Here is a 14,421-nt window from a genome sequence, read left to right on the forward strand (position 1 = left end):
ATCATTTATCACCTTTTTAAAAATATATAAACTTATCTAAAACTCATAAGTAATTTGTAATAGACACTATGATGGTGTGAATGCATGAACCATCACTAAAATACTATAGGTAAGTAAACCAATAAAAATATTATATTACAAATAGGTTTCTAAAGTTTATTAAACTCAACCTAAGTACGTACATTTTTAATTTCTCTAAAAAATTATGTATGTAAAATATAAATTCGTAAAATTAAGTCTAAATATATTCAGATTTTAATAAGAAATATTATAACGTTTTGTGATATATATATGTAGTTGAGCTGTAACAGTGACGCACGTAGTATAAACTGATTACCGTTGACTGATGTCTTAAAAATCAATTATTTGAATAAATAATGTGACAGAAATGAATTTAGCAAAGGGTACACATTTACTTAGCTTGAAGAGAAGTTTCAATCAAATTATTCTAATAATAATACAAATAAAACTCATTACAGTTGAATATTAATTGAATTGAACAAATTTTACAACAATATTTAATATTTCGGTTAACTACATTTTCAACATTTGCAAATATCAATTTGTTCAGTTATATTTTTAACTTCAGTATACATATTTTAATCAAATTAATAGAATCTAAAATGGAATTTAAAATAAAGTCAATCACACCTTGAAATCTTAAATATAATCTCACTTATAATTTCAATGAATATTTTTTATATGATATAATAAATATTTTTTTAACTTTTTTGTTTATATTTTCGGAAGTTAAAAATAACATTTAAAAAAATAAATATATTAAACGCCATTGCATTCATTTTTTACAATTTCATAGAATTAAATACTTGAATACTTCATCCAATCAGCGAATAAATGGGTCAAATACTGAAGTAAGACTAGTATGAGTATAAATTCTAAAAATAATATAGAATTTTCATAAAAGATGTTCATCATATTTTATACGCTCGAATAAGCAACTATAAATAATGTCTATAAGGTTGTATACCAATATTTCAAAGACTTTTGGTATCTATACTATATGATTTACAGGTGTCGGTGTTCGCGTTTACAAATTATCTTAACTATAAATTACGTATGTCACTTGAATTTGTATACCCTACCAACTATTTATTTTAAGCTATGTCCCATAAAAATGTGCTGGAAAAAAATCAATCAGCTTTTGGTAGATATTATTTCACTTCGTCTATGACCATTTATATTTATACATAACTTATATAAGTTATATACGTTACCATTTGCATTGATTCTTGAAGTAATTATCAAATTATTTATACACTGCCACGATATGTATTACTCATACTATAATTATACATAATTTATATATATGTTTAACTTTAAACTTAATACGAACAATCGAAAAAAAGTTTTATTATTAGTTTAAAGACAAATAATTAGATTCTTCATGCATTAAATTGTTCCATGATTCGCAATGTCTAACACGGTACCCTCAAACATAAATAAATGTCATTAAGTTAAGATATGGGATGTTCTTTAAAACTGATACCAGTGTTCGCAGGCTGTGAAGGTCCTTTGTTCGCGTTTGTGTATTATGTGGTAACATCTTCCATAGTTTCATGGCCTATTCGCAAGCGTTGAGTGTCACTAATGTATTTCTTTTAAAATAAAATTTTGGTTGTTTGATGGATGGGTTTGATCCTAGAATCTAGATTATCAGTTAGGGGTGTCCAAAATGGTCTACAAACTATTCGGTATTTATATTAATGTTTTCTGGAACCAAATCTATTATACTGTCTTCTATGTTGGTTTCTGAGGTTTTAATCGATGTTTCTTATAAGTAATATTTTGATCATTGAGATTGCTTAAGTTAGCTTGTTTTCTGCAAACACTTGGAGGTGTAATATTATGTTACTTTAAACTGGCAGCCACATAAAAGTGTTCATTTAGTTAATCCTCCTAATGTGTGCATCGTAGAAATAAGTTGCGTGCGTCAATTTTATTAGTACGTGCGCAGTTAAGCAACACTAGTGCATAGTACTTTGGTGCTGAACAAACTAATGAGAGTGCATTTTTATGTAAGTGCTTGCATCGGTGTTCCATAATAATTTGATAATTTTTCGATGCAACGAGTTCTAATTTATACGACTAGTTTAGTTTAGTGTTTATCAGGATATTATCAGTATGTTTCTATTCAATACTATAACTAAATCGCTATAAGATATTTGATAGTGGGTATCTTTAAAAAGTATTTAAGAATAATTAAATTAATATATTAATATTAATAAAAATAATTATTAAAAAAAAAAAAAAATATATTTGAAAACTGTTTTTGACTGGGGATAGGAATGAGCTTTTGAAAACATTATTTAATGATGTCCATGAAGATATTTTTTATAAACTTAATAAAATTAAAAACAAAATTTACAAACTTATTTATTTATTTTTTTAATCTTCAACTGTATCTCAAATATTTTCATAATGTTATGTATTTAATAAATATATAATAAAAAAATATTCATAAACTATTTATTTAAAAATAGTTTAATGATAAGCATATTATACGTTTTAAAGACGTTGTTATTGTTTTATTGTTTTTATATGTTGTATTAAGTTAGTATTTTAATAGTTAATCTTAATTTATTAAAATAAAATAATACTATTCAATAAATTATATTTTGAAAAAAGGAAGTATGTGCTCCTTAGTTTAGGAAAAATCTAAAATTTATCTAAAATTGTCTTTAAATATAATTTTATTTATATTATTTTTATATAATTTAAAGACATAGTTAAATCTCGAATGAGTTAGGATATGTGATTTTTGAAACAGAAAGAGCTGCTGAGACATGTCATATTAAAAGTTTTTACATTTCTCATCTTAATGCTAGTTAAATACTTAAATATTAATGAAAAAAAAATCATTTTAAACGTGTTAATTAATTAAATATGAATAACAAATTGAACAAAGTAAATTAAACATAATTTATTATCAAAGTCTTAATACCTACACTGTATTTTTTTGTTGGCTGTAACATAATTGGTGCATAATAACGAGATTAATAATTAATGAAACAAGTTTCCAACCAGTTAAGTATATTATTTACAAAAAATTATAGACACAAATAATCCAATATAAAAAATTGCAACTTAAAGAAATTACCATCTTAGCGGCGCAAGCATTATTCTTCCTACATAATAAATAGGTATTATAATGTTACCGTATATAATACTTTTAGAACCTATGTTATAGGTATAATGTATATAAAGCAATTTTTGAAGCATGGTGCTTACACTTAAATTAAACATTAATTCAAATTTTTATTTTTGGATATTTTTAAGTATAATTTTATACTTATAATTAAGTATAAAAGTAAATATTATTCTAAACAATTTATATATATTTTTTACCACATTTAACTAAGTACTTGTCCACGCAATTATTTTATTAAGGTAGGTATTTAAATTATACAATTATATATTTCTTACGAGTGGCATAATTTGCAATTATATGGATGGTTAAGATCTTCGTCCCACCTCCACTTTTTAATTTCGAAACAAAATTAACTCCATACGTTTGTCATATGGGCGTTCTAGTACAAAGGAACTTGTGAATAATAAAAAACAATGACGGTTAACGTGCATACTACGCTGTATTACAACGAATCTCCAAAATCCTCGGAAAACCTCGGTGAACCGTGGCGAATGGTTGGTGATCTTATTTTTCACGATGAAGAAAGCGCACTTCTTGTTTTTTATTTTTGACTTATGTGTAACTTAACTAATTTACGGTTTGCAGAACCGGGCGTATGTTGATATATATTTAATATTAAAATCAGGGATGGATTGGGAGGTGTATCGACTAGTATTCTACTACAATATTCATTTTATTTTGTCCTCTTTATCTATTGATTTAAGAAAGAAATTATTTTCTACGGATATTTTACTTTTTGTTTAGTATTATATACTCGTATGTTTTATTGTAGGATATCTGAAATATACTAATATATTAAATATCTTATAGCGATTATAACAGTAATTAAATCTTAATATATATATATATAAATAAAAATAGGTAGGTACATATAATTAAGTATATGTTTATCTTATATACTCGAACTTGTGATGGAGTACAAAGCTAACATTAATTTAAATTTTATATGAAATATGATACTTATATATGAATATATGTAATATTAAAAAAATTATATACAAATACTTAAAAGCATAGTGCAGACAGTATCTAAAGAAAAAAAAATATAGTTAACATTTAATACAGACTTTATTTTGAATTGAGTAATTCTGAGAAAAGCCACTTATAAACTATTTTTTTGTTATTTAACTTTAATATCTCATGTTTAATATTTTTCTTGTCAACAGTTGGCATTTGATTAAAATAGTTTGGACAAAGATAATCAACGAAAGCTTTTCTAAAATATGTTTGATATATTTCATGGGAATATCATTAGTTTTACATTCTCTTACATTTGTATAAAGTCTAATTGGTTATTTTTTTAACCATGAATACTGTTGCAATTTTTTTGTACAATCGTTTACGGTAGAACGTCCGAAAGCGTATAATTATTTTTTGTTGAAATTTCTAGCGTATTTTTATTTAAAATGATTTTAAAACAGTATTTTGATTTATTTCCAGACTTTTGAAAATATTATGTTTAGTTCCACTTAAAACCAAGAGGTCATATTGGTAAACTGATTGATAAAATGTGAAATGAATATTTTGAATAGTTTTAAGTGTTAGCACATTCCCAAGGATAAAAAAAGCATACCATTCGTAACTTAATATTCATATTATAGGTACCTACTAAACATTTTAGTTGTAGGTTTCAATTGACGGAAATAAATAAAAATGTAGTGTTAGGTTTATGATCAAAATTAAACTTTTATTAGTTAACATTTTATAAGAAGTTGATAATTAAAAATAGTTTATACATATAGTAGTATACGTTTACTAACTACTAACATTATAAATATACAAATATTGTAAACTTTAGCCGTAAGGGTTGGCACTCTCGTAAATTTCTGGGAACTTTCTCAGGAAGGAATATTTCCGGGCATACTAAAATTGTGAAAAATCATATTTTTTTCAGTTATTATTTTTTGTTTTCTTAGAGGGTCACTTGTTATATTGTTTGATGTATTTTTTACATAGGTATTTTAATGTTTTGTGTCATATAATAGAACCTTAGTTATGGATCATAAAGTACAATTAATATTTACAATAGAAAAAAAGAGTAATTGTGTTCGAAAAGTACATATTAAATTATTTCTACTGAAATACTCAGAAAATAATTTTAAATAGTGTTTAGAATCTGAAAGAAAAATGAAAAAAAGGTCATACAAATGCTTTGTTGATTATTATTGTTATTTGTTACCATAATATTAAAATTTTCAATAAAATATTCATATGACACACAGCTATAGTGTAGTTTTGCCTATTTTATTTTACTAAAATTATTATGACAAACATATTTTAATATTTGTATAATTGTCGTAGAAAAATTCTTACCACTCTTGTGATCAATCATAAAAACAAATTATAGGGAATCTTATATAAAATTTTCAAGTAGGTATCAGATATAAATGAATAATTTTTACAATTTTTTAACTACAAACGATTTACTGCAAGTTTTCTGAATTTTAATGACTTTCGAAAAAAAATTGAACTCTTAAAGCTTATAAAAAGAAAATGGTGCCTATGTATTTTAGATATTTTTCTATTAATATATAAATAGCTTATGCGGAACTATGTATTAAATTTTCAAATTTTAGATATGAAAATAAAATTATACTTATTGAAAATTCTCAAAATAAATATACATCATAAAGTTTTTTTTTATTGTCAAATTTTCAAATTGTTTTAAAATATATCATTAATCATAAAATATACTATAAAAATTAGTAAAATTGAATAATATACTCTTAAAACTATAAAAAAATCAATATGCAAAAATATGCACTATAAACTTTTGAATTTTTTTTCGTAGTATTGTGAAATTAATTATTTCAAGCTTACTTAATAATAAATTTATTAGCTAAAATATAAAATGCAAATGCAATAACTTCCGAACTTTACTTATTATCATTAAAAATTATTTTTTTACCTAGTTTTTGTAATGTATTTGAAATTTCTCTCCATAAATTTTCTTTTAGTTAAAAACCACTATACATTTTTTTACTCATGTTATATAAATATTTTCTCTGTCTAATTAGCTCAATAAGCAGCAAATGCACAGTTTTTTTTTAATAAAATTTTATAAATAATGTTGAATGTATGTTGTCGTCGCTGTGGCATCCAAAAATAAATTGACATAAATCGAAGAATATTATCGGATAGATATTGTTTTTTTTATTCACATTGTACCGACAGACATAAAGAAACAAGGATTGGCAGCGATACGACAAAACATTCTTGGCTAGTATGTTTTATTGATACGATCCGTGTCTGTCGTGGTCGGTCCATACAGATGTACAGATGTAAACTACCCCATTACATAGGTCTTATGTTTACTATATTTTGTCGTGTCGTGTCGTGTACTCGAGTCGTATCGTACTAGTGTGAATCGGGCTTTAAGGCTTTTAAGTTTTAATTTTTTTTTCTCTGAAATACTACATTCGATGGCCAACAATCTGTAAATAAAAATAGTAACCACTAAAATAATCAATTAGCGATGATTATAAGAACAATTTCGTTTGGGAATGTGAAAATATTATTCGGTTATTGTGATTATCATGTTGAAAAAATAATTTTAAAATATAGTTTATCAATCAATCAAGTAATCAATTTTTTATCATTTATAAAAACAGTATCCACTGGAAATGTTAAGTATAAGACGTAATGACTTATGTTATTAAAAATTATTGCATTTTGATTCTGGGATAATTTGCCATCCTGAAAAACTTTAATAATGGGACAGCCGAATGTTATACTTTAAACCGGTGTAACGACACCGGGGGAACGATTTGTTAAATTTAAGATAAGTAGTGTATTGAGGTCGTCTAAGGTGCACAGTGAATTAATTTACTTATACATGGTGTGCATTGAGCATAGACCTTACAAATTATGTTTGTGTTAATATTAATGTATCGGCCAACAGTTAATCGTACGTTTTACGTAAAGTAGAGTTAGTATTGTATACATAGGTGTCATGTAACATATTTATATTTATAATTGTTACATCGGCAAAGTTAATGTATGGTAACCACCGTAAATGCCGTGTAGTAAAAATAACACATTTTTCCTCAAGTTGCGAAAATTGTGTATTTTTAGGCGTGGCTATATATTTTTGACTTCTTATATCCAGATGTGATAGTTTTTAAAGTTTGTCATAGTGCCTTGAAAATTTTAATCAAGATTTTGATATATTCCAGACATTTGTAATACAATTACATCGTTTGATAATTATTATCTTTCTTTGAGATCTACCATTTTCGTCATATCCTTTTACTTATATTTATATTTAACAGCGAGATTGAACTATTTTAAATATTAAACAATTAAAAAAAGCTGATTTATTTCATCAATTTTATTATTATTGACAGTTATAAAAGAACTGTTGGATTAAATTGTTATTTAGTATCAACAATAGTACTGATAATATATTTATTTTAGCCAAGGTGTATACATATTTACAGTTACTAAATTACACAATAATTTTGTCTCTATTATCAAAGGAATATCTCTTATTAACGAATTGTAAATACCGAATATTTGTTTAATTTTTTTTTTTTATTTATTAATATAATTAAAAATCAGAGAATTGTAAAGGGACCCATCAATTCCACCAGAATAGAGTAGCCTGAATATAATATACATATCAACACATCGAAATTAAAATCTAATTTTTTTTTTTTAATACATATTTTTAAACAGTTTAATGGATATTTAAGTTTAATATTGAAATAAAATACACCATTATTATTTTATTCTTATGAGATGCAAACTATAATTTTTTCCTGCAGTTGTTTTATGAATTCCACAAATTCCCTCGTCTTTCTGAAAATTAGCTATCCATAACTGCAGGAAATAAGAATAATTTATTGAAGTAAGTATTTTTGGTCATTAAATTTGAAATCCCCTTTAGCTACTGGTGGATATTCATATTTGTATTGGATATTCAATCACATTATTAAATTACTATTATAACATTTATTACGGATTTATTAAGACATGCATGACGTTGAATGCAACATGTATATTTGATTAAATTTATGATACGGCCCTACACTATAATATACAATATACATAATATTATACCTATACCTATACGTATTTATATTTTATTAATATCATATACAAAGGTGTATTTATCCTAGACGCATGTATCATTTTACATCTATTCTGTTTTATCATGGAGTTCTACTGTATATAACTCTTTTTGATTATTTAACTAATTGTACAATAATATTTAATAATAATCAATTGTCGTCCTGCTACTAATAATTTGTCAAATGAGTCTCGTTTCGTCGCTTACTTTGTGTATTGCTACTCACAAGTTTAGGTTATGAATATACTCTGTCCAGTGAGAGAACTCACCAATTTTTCGCATCCTCATGAGACATTTCGCCACAGTTGAACCGGTATCAATGCCAGAATGTCGAATGAGTATGCCAGAACTGATTTTTTTGATTTCATGGTAAACTACTTACTCACTCGTTTTTAAGCACTAGTTATAAAATATATTTAACATTTTAATTTTCAAATTTTTCTGATTTTGGACAAATATTGTTATCATTTTTACATAAAACGGATACAGAAATAAATTGCATCTTTATCTTTAATATTTATAACTATCTTTATTTAAAACTAAACAGGAAACCAGGGCTTAAAATGTCAAGCTTTTTGACACTGTGATTTTTGTCATTTATAGATTTTTGTTTAAAAATATCTAAAATTGCACGTGTTTATAAATAGATTGAAAAGAATCAAAATATTTAGAAAATGTTAATAGAAACATTTGGTTAATAATTCAAGTTTTTAAGTTTATTTGTATTTGGATTATAAGAATAATTTCTCAAAAACTGGTTTTGTGTAAAAATGTTCGTTTTTTCTTAAATATTTTGTTGTTTTTTTTTTTTTTAATTATTATAGAAAATGCATTGATGATGAAAATTAAATTTTTTTCTTCTGTAAACCATGTAAACGCATAAAAATAAATAATAATATACCATTTTATAATAAATATATTCATTACTGCGCTCAAAATCTAAAATGTATTTAAAATTAATTGATTACATTATTATATAAAATCAACATAATATTACATTTTAATTCGTTATTAGAAGGTTCCTAGGCTTTTGGTGCACTATTCAAACACTAGTTCTAACCCCAAAGTGCATAAAAATGGAGAAAATAATATAGTAGATATGGCAGCCGGCAGGTATCCATATAAATTTTGCTAAAACGATATATTATATATGTATATTGTATATACGGCTATATTATCAACTTACCTAAATTTCAAACCATTAAATTAAACATATGATTATTAGGCGTTTATAAATAAATTTCACCTAAATCGTACATAATATTATGTATAAATTATTCACGTACTCGTTCCAACGATACTTGATTTTAGGAATTTGGTTCAAACAATATTAACCTTAACCGCCCCGCGATTCAATCGTGGCCGTGTACGTAATATAAATATTATATTTTATTATTATTACATATATATTATATACCGTATACAATGCGGTATAACGTGATAAAGGACAATAACATTCGGATTTCGCAATTTAGCTATAATCCACGTAATTTTGTCTGTTTTCATACGATTTTGTAAAATCGAGTTCGCTTTCCCGTCGACGGGGGGGCCGAAAACGACGTGAATGTATAATAACGATAAATTCATAATATATTATAATATTACGACGAAGAGCGCGGTGGCTGCGGCCGTAATAATAATAATATAATATTAGTCTGTTATTATTATTATGTACTACAACTTACACCGCAGTGTTTCGTCGAGCGCATGACAGGCGGCGCGACGGCGGCGGCGGCGGCGGCATTTCTCTCGCGGCGCGCGCGGACCACCTGTCGCCGGCGCGATTGCTCACCGCCACAACGCGACACAATATTCGCCCGCGCGACGGTAAGGACAATCGTCGTGGCGCGTCGCCGTCGAGTCTCTCTCTCTCCGAGCGCGTAAAAGAGTGTTGCCGTATAATACTTGCTCCCGGCTAGCGCGTGTGTGTGAGTGTGTCCGCGTCCGCGCGTGTGTGTGTGCGCGCGTGTATATTCGCGCCGTGTGCCGCCGCCGCCGCCGATAACTGATCGACTCCGTACGTTAGTCGTCGCATTCGAGTCACGTAACGAGCGAAATAAATAGATTGATATCATAAGTAGACGCGCGCCAGCTATATAGCGCCTCTCTTTCGGTATTTATTTATTATTAACATTTATATTATATATAATATTATTATATTATATTGTTAATAAAACATTGTTGGAACGGCAATCGTAGTATAGGCGATAATTCAACTCGTCTCCCCCCCACCCCCGTCTCGCCGGCGGTTTGCGATTTTATTATTTTTACTGTCATCGTACCGTCGTATTATTCGTTTCTACCGTGTAATTCGTGAATTTTATCGTATTAAATATTATTGTTATTATCATCATCATCATTTGGTCGTCGTCGTCGTCGTCGTCGTCGTAGTCATCGTTTACCTTCGTCAGCAGCGCCGTCGCCGCTACAGCCACCACTGCTCGCCACTGCCGTACGCTCCCACTCCGTCACAGAGATTCACGTGAGACGCACTTACCACCGCCACTGTTGCAGGTAAGCCGTTCACTTTTCGTTCGGTTTGGTATTTATTTATTTATTATTATTTTTTTTTTTTTACTGTGCGTTCATTCATACGTCGTCCTTAAACCCGACCGTCGGCCATCCGCCGTAGCAGGCACGATACACGTGTGCAAATCTACGCGTGTAATTTTTACATGTATATACCTATACACACTTGTTTATTCGTTTCGAGACTTGTTGGTTTCGTTTTTTTCATCCTCGGCCACATTGTAATCGCGCGCTATCTTCGTGTGCGTGTAATATGTACAAATATTTTTTAATATAATACATCATAATAAATTAGTACAATGATTCCAAGTGTAATAAAACAATACTGTTGTGTTATCTCAACGATGAGTGGATTAAAATTAAAAAGTCAGAAAAAAACTGTTCATTGAAAACGTTTGATTTCATTGTATTTATAATAAATGCATTGTTGATCTCATAATTTATTTTATGTAGATAGGTATCTATTACGTACCTACATAATATAATTGTGTTTCTATTTATTAACTGTTCAGTATTTACTCTCAAAAGGTTTTTTTTTATGTATTTGCACTCGAAAAATTCATAACGATTTTAAAACACATTTATTTAAAAGCATAAAGGTTGAAAATTTTTCCGTTGTAAATAATATAAAGATTTTTCGTTTTATGATTAAAATTGTTTCTTTTGTAAACATGTTCTCTGCAGATTTTTTCATAATTTTTAATCGTTAAAATTAAAATTAAAAAAAGGCTGTTTTTGCAATGATAAGTTACAGATAACTCACAAGGAATTACAATACATTTTTAGCTCTTTATTGTTTCCCTTTGATTATTCGTATTCTCTAAGTAAGTTGATGTTGAAATTTAAACTAACTTAAGTTTGAATGTTAAGTTATTCATCTAATACCTGCACTAAAGGTGTATATTATGTTGCTAAATTTTAATCACACGGAAATTACTAGAATTACTGAAATGATAAACGTGCTATTTAAACATGAAATATTATAATTATAGGTATGTATAGAGTTATTACCTATAGTTAAAAATATGAACCAATAAAATTAATTCAAGAAGTTATAATGATAATATTTATTTTAGCTTTTAGTCACTAATTGCAATTAATATTTATACAGTTAGGTTTATAACTCTTTTATTTGTGGCGTTGATTGCCATAATTTATTTTTCCATTTGTATTTCTGTATAGTAAATGTGAAAATTGTGTTAAATAATTCAAGAGTAGATGAGGATTAAGAATTAATATAGCTCATCGACAAGCTAAATCATTTGAAAGTGTATTGGTTCATACTAGTTTTAAGATTTCGTAAAATTGATAATAACATTACAGTTCTAATACTCTACTATCTACTACAATCACTATTTTACAAGATTTAACGATTCATAATTTATAATTTATTTGATAAAACAAAAAAGTTAAAGTAGATTTATAAAAACAATGTAATATTTATTTTACAAATATTGATACATAATTATGAAGATTATGTAAACCGTCGCTCTTTTTGTCAGTTTATAATTATGTATGATATGTATATATTTATTTTTAGTTGTTTTATTATTTCAATCCTCAAGGTTAATTTTAAATATCGTTCAACGAGATGTATTAATCAAATTAAGATAATCTAAAAAAATAAAATAGTTCAACTAAATTTAAGATAATAAAGTCGACGAATTATGTAAGTAATTAGTGTTTAGGAGCGATGAAACATATTTTTGTTGTTTACATAATATTATATATTTTAATAATTTCAACTTAGTACTTATTACAGTATTATATCATTATTGCACAAAAAAAAAGTTCACAGAACTACAGAAGTTTATTATATCAAGTTGTGTAGTTAGTTGATAAGTAGCATTTACAGGAGATAATAATTTTAAACAAAGCATGAGAAATTAAATACTAACGGAGATAGCGGTGAAATACTAATGTACACTGGTAAAATAGTATCATGTATTTTTATACCATAGAATTTATAGTATTATAATATTATTCTTGTCGTTCACGCTTGCTATTTTTTCTTTTTGAAAAATAACGTATAACGTGAGAACAAATTTAATAACCTAGGTATTTTGTTGTTTTTAATATGCATAATGTATATAATATATATCAATATATCAGTATCTTATTCGAATAAGTTAGAAAGTATTTTTTTTTAAAAAATTCAAATATTAACTAAAAAAATGTTCTTATTAATTAGTGTATTATCTGTACTGGCTTCAGTGTCGTTTTACAATCTATGATATACAGTTAAATATTCAATTTATATTTTGAATATTAATTATATTATAATAATATATGACTAATACGTAGATGAATACATAACCACATTAATACATCATAATACGTATTATCAATAAATCATCTTTATATAACAAATTTTGAATAAATTAATTTTTTCATATTTTATTTCAGTTTAAAAATGTGGTTTACCATTTTATTTACATATCTATACAGAGCTGTAATTTTATATAGAATTAAAATCATATCATATGGAGTATTGATTTCTGACTGTTATACCTAATATTTAAAACCTAATTTATTAATGGCAATTATTAATAAAATTGTCATGTCGTATTCATTTACAAACGATAATCTAATATTTAATACTCAATTATAATATAGTGTTTTTAGCGTAAAATGAAAAGTTACGTCTAACATAGATCATTACATCACTATAATACTAGTATTATATTATATTTGTTTTTTTTATTTCATTGATACGATTTTATTAATTTTTATATTTTAATGTTTTACTTTTTTTAAATATTTTTTAATTAACTATGCCTAATCATTTTCCGTATAGTTATATTTCTATTATCCAAGTATTATTAATGTTTACTAATTAACGACTTTTGGCTGACTTTTGCCAATCCATATTAAAGTATAGTAAGTCAATCGATCAAATAGCTTGAGTGACTGACATGATATTTACTTTATAGAATAAACTCTTTTTTCATGATGATCAGTACTTAAATTTAACAAATACGTTTTTTTCTTTGTTATAACTTATAAATATAAAACACAAACTATACAATAAAAATTAATACTAAGTATATAAAGTGCATAAACTAAATTCTAATAATATTCTTTTTAGTAATTCCAGAAATACCTATATTATTTCATCTAATTCAGTACTTATTACGAGTTTTTATTACTAGGCAGTATTTTAAAATTTTCTATTCTAAGATTCAATATTACGTTAAAACTAATTTTCTGAAAATAAATAACTTTATTGGTCAATCATTTTAGACTACTACATTATTACTTACATACTCAGTTACGTCTCACGAATATGGCTTAAAGTGAGAACTTTTCATTTTACTTAATGAATAATTGGATAACATAAGAAACACATATTTAAACTTTAAATCTATATTTTAATATTATATTACTTTTTATAGAACTTATATTTTGTAACTCAAATCAACATAAAAAACATATAAATGGAGACACGCTTTTTGCAAGAATGTTCGTAAAGTGTCATTCTTTTTAACATTTTCAATTTACTTTTTTGTCACTCAGACTAATGAGAAAAATATTTTGAAATATAAATGTAAAATGGGTCTCATATCAACCTATTTTTATCTTAAAAAGGATTGTATCTGGATATTGCTTCTACAATCTATAAACATACATACTATATACCTATGTATTAGGT

General features: G+C 26.1%; 1 protein-coding gene across 2 annotated transcripts in view; it reads left to right on the top strand.

Moving 5' to 3' along the window:
* Positions 1 to 10,041: 10,041 nt before the first annotated feature.
* Positions 10,042 to 14,421, top strand: part of LOC114129527 (adenylate cyclase type 5) — a 178,608-nt gene continuing 174,228 nt past the window's right edge. For both annotated transcript variants that reach the window (XM_050199940.1, XM_050199946.1), the window contains exon 1: positions 10,042 to 10,754. The gene's annotated coding sequence lies outside the window, so the exon portion shown is untranslated. The remainder of the gene's footprint in view (positions 10,755 to 14,421) is intronic.

This window comes from Aphis gossypii, chromosome 2 (assembly GCF_020184175.1).
Source record: "Aphis gossypii isolate Hap1 chromosome 2, ASM2018417v2, whole genome shotgun sequence".
In the NCBI taxonomy this organism is placed as follows: Eukaryota; Metazoa; Arthropoda; class Insecta; order Hemiptera; family Aphididae; genus Aphis; species Aphis gossypii.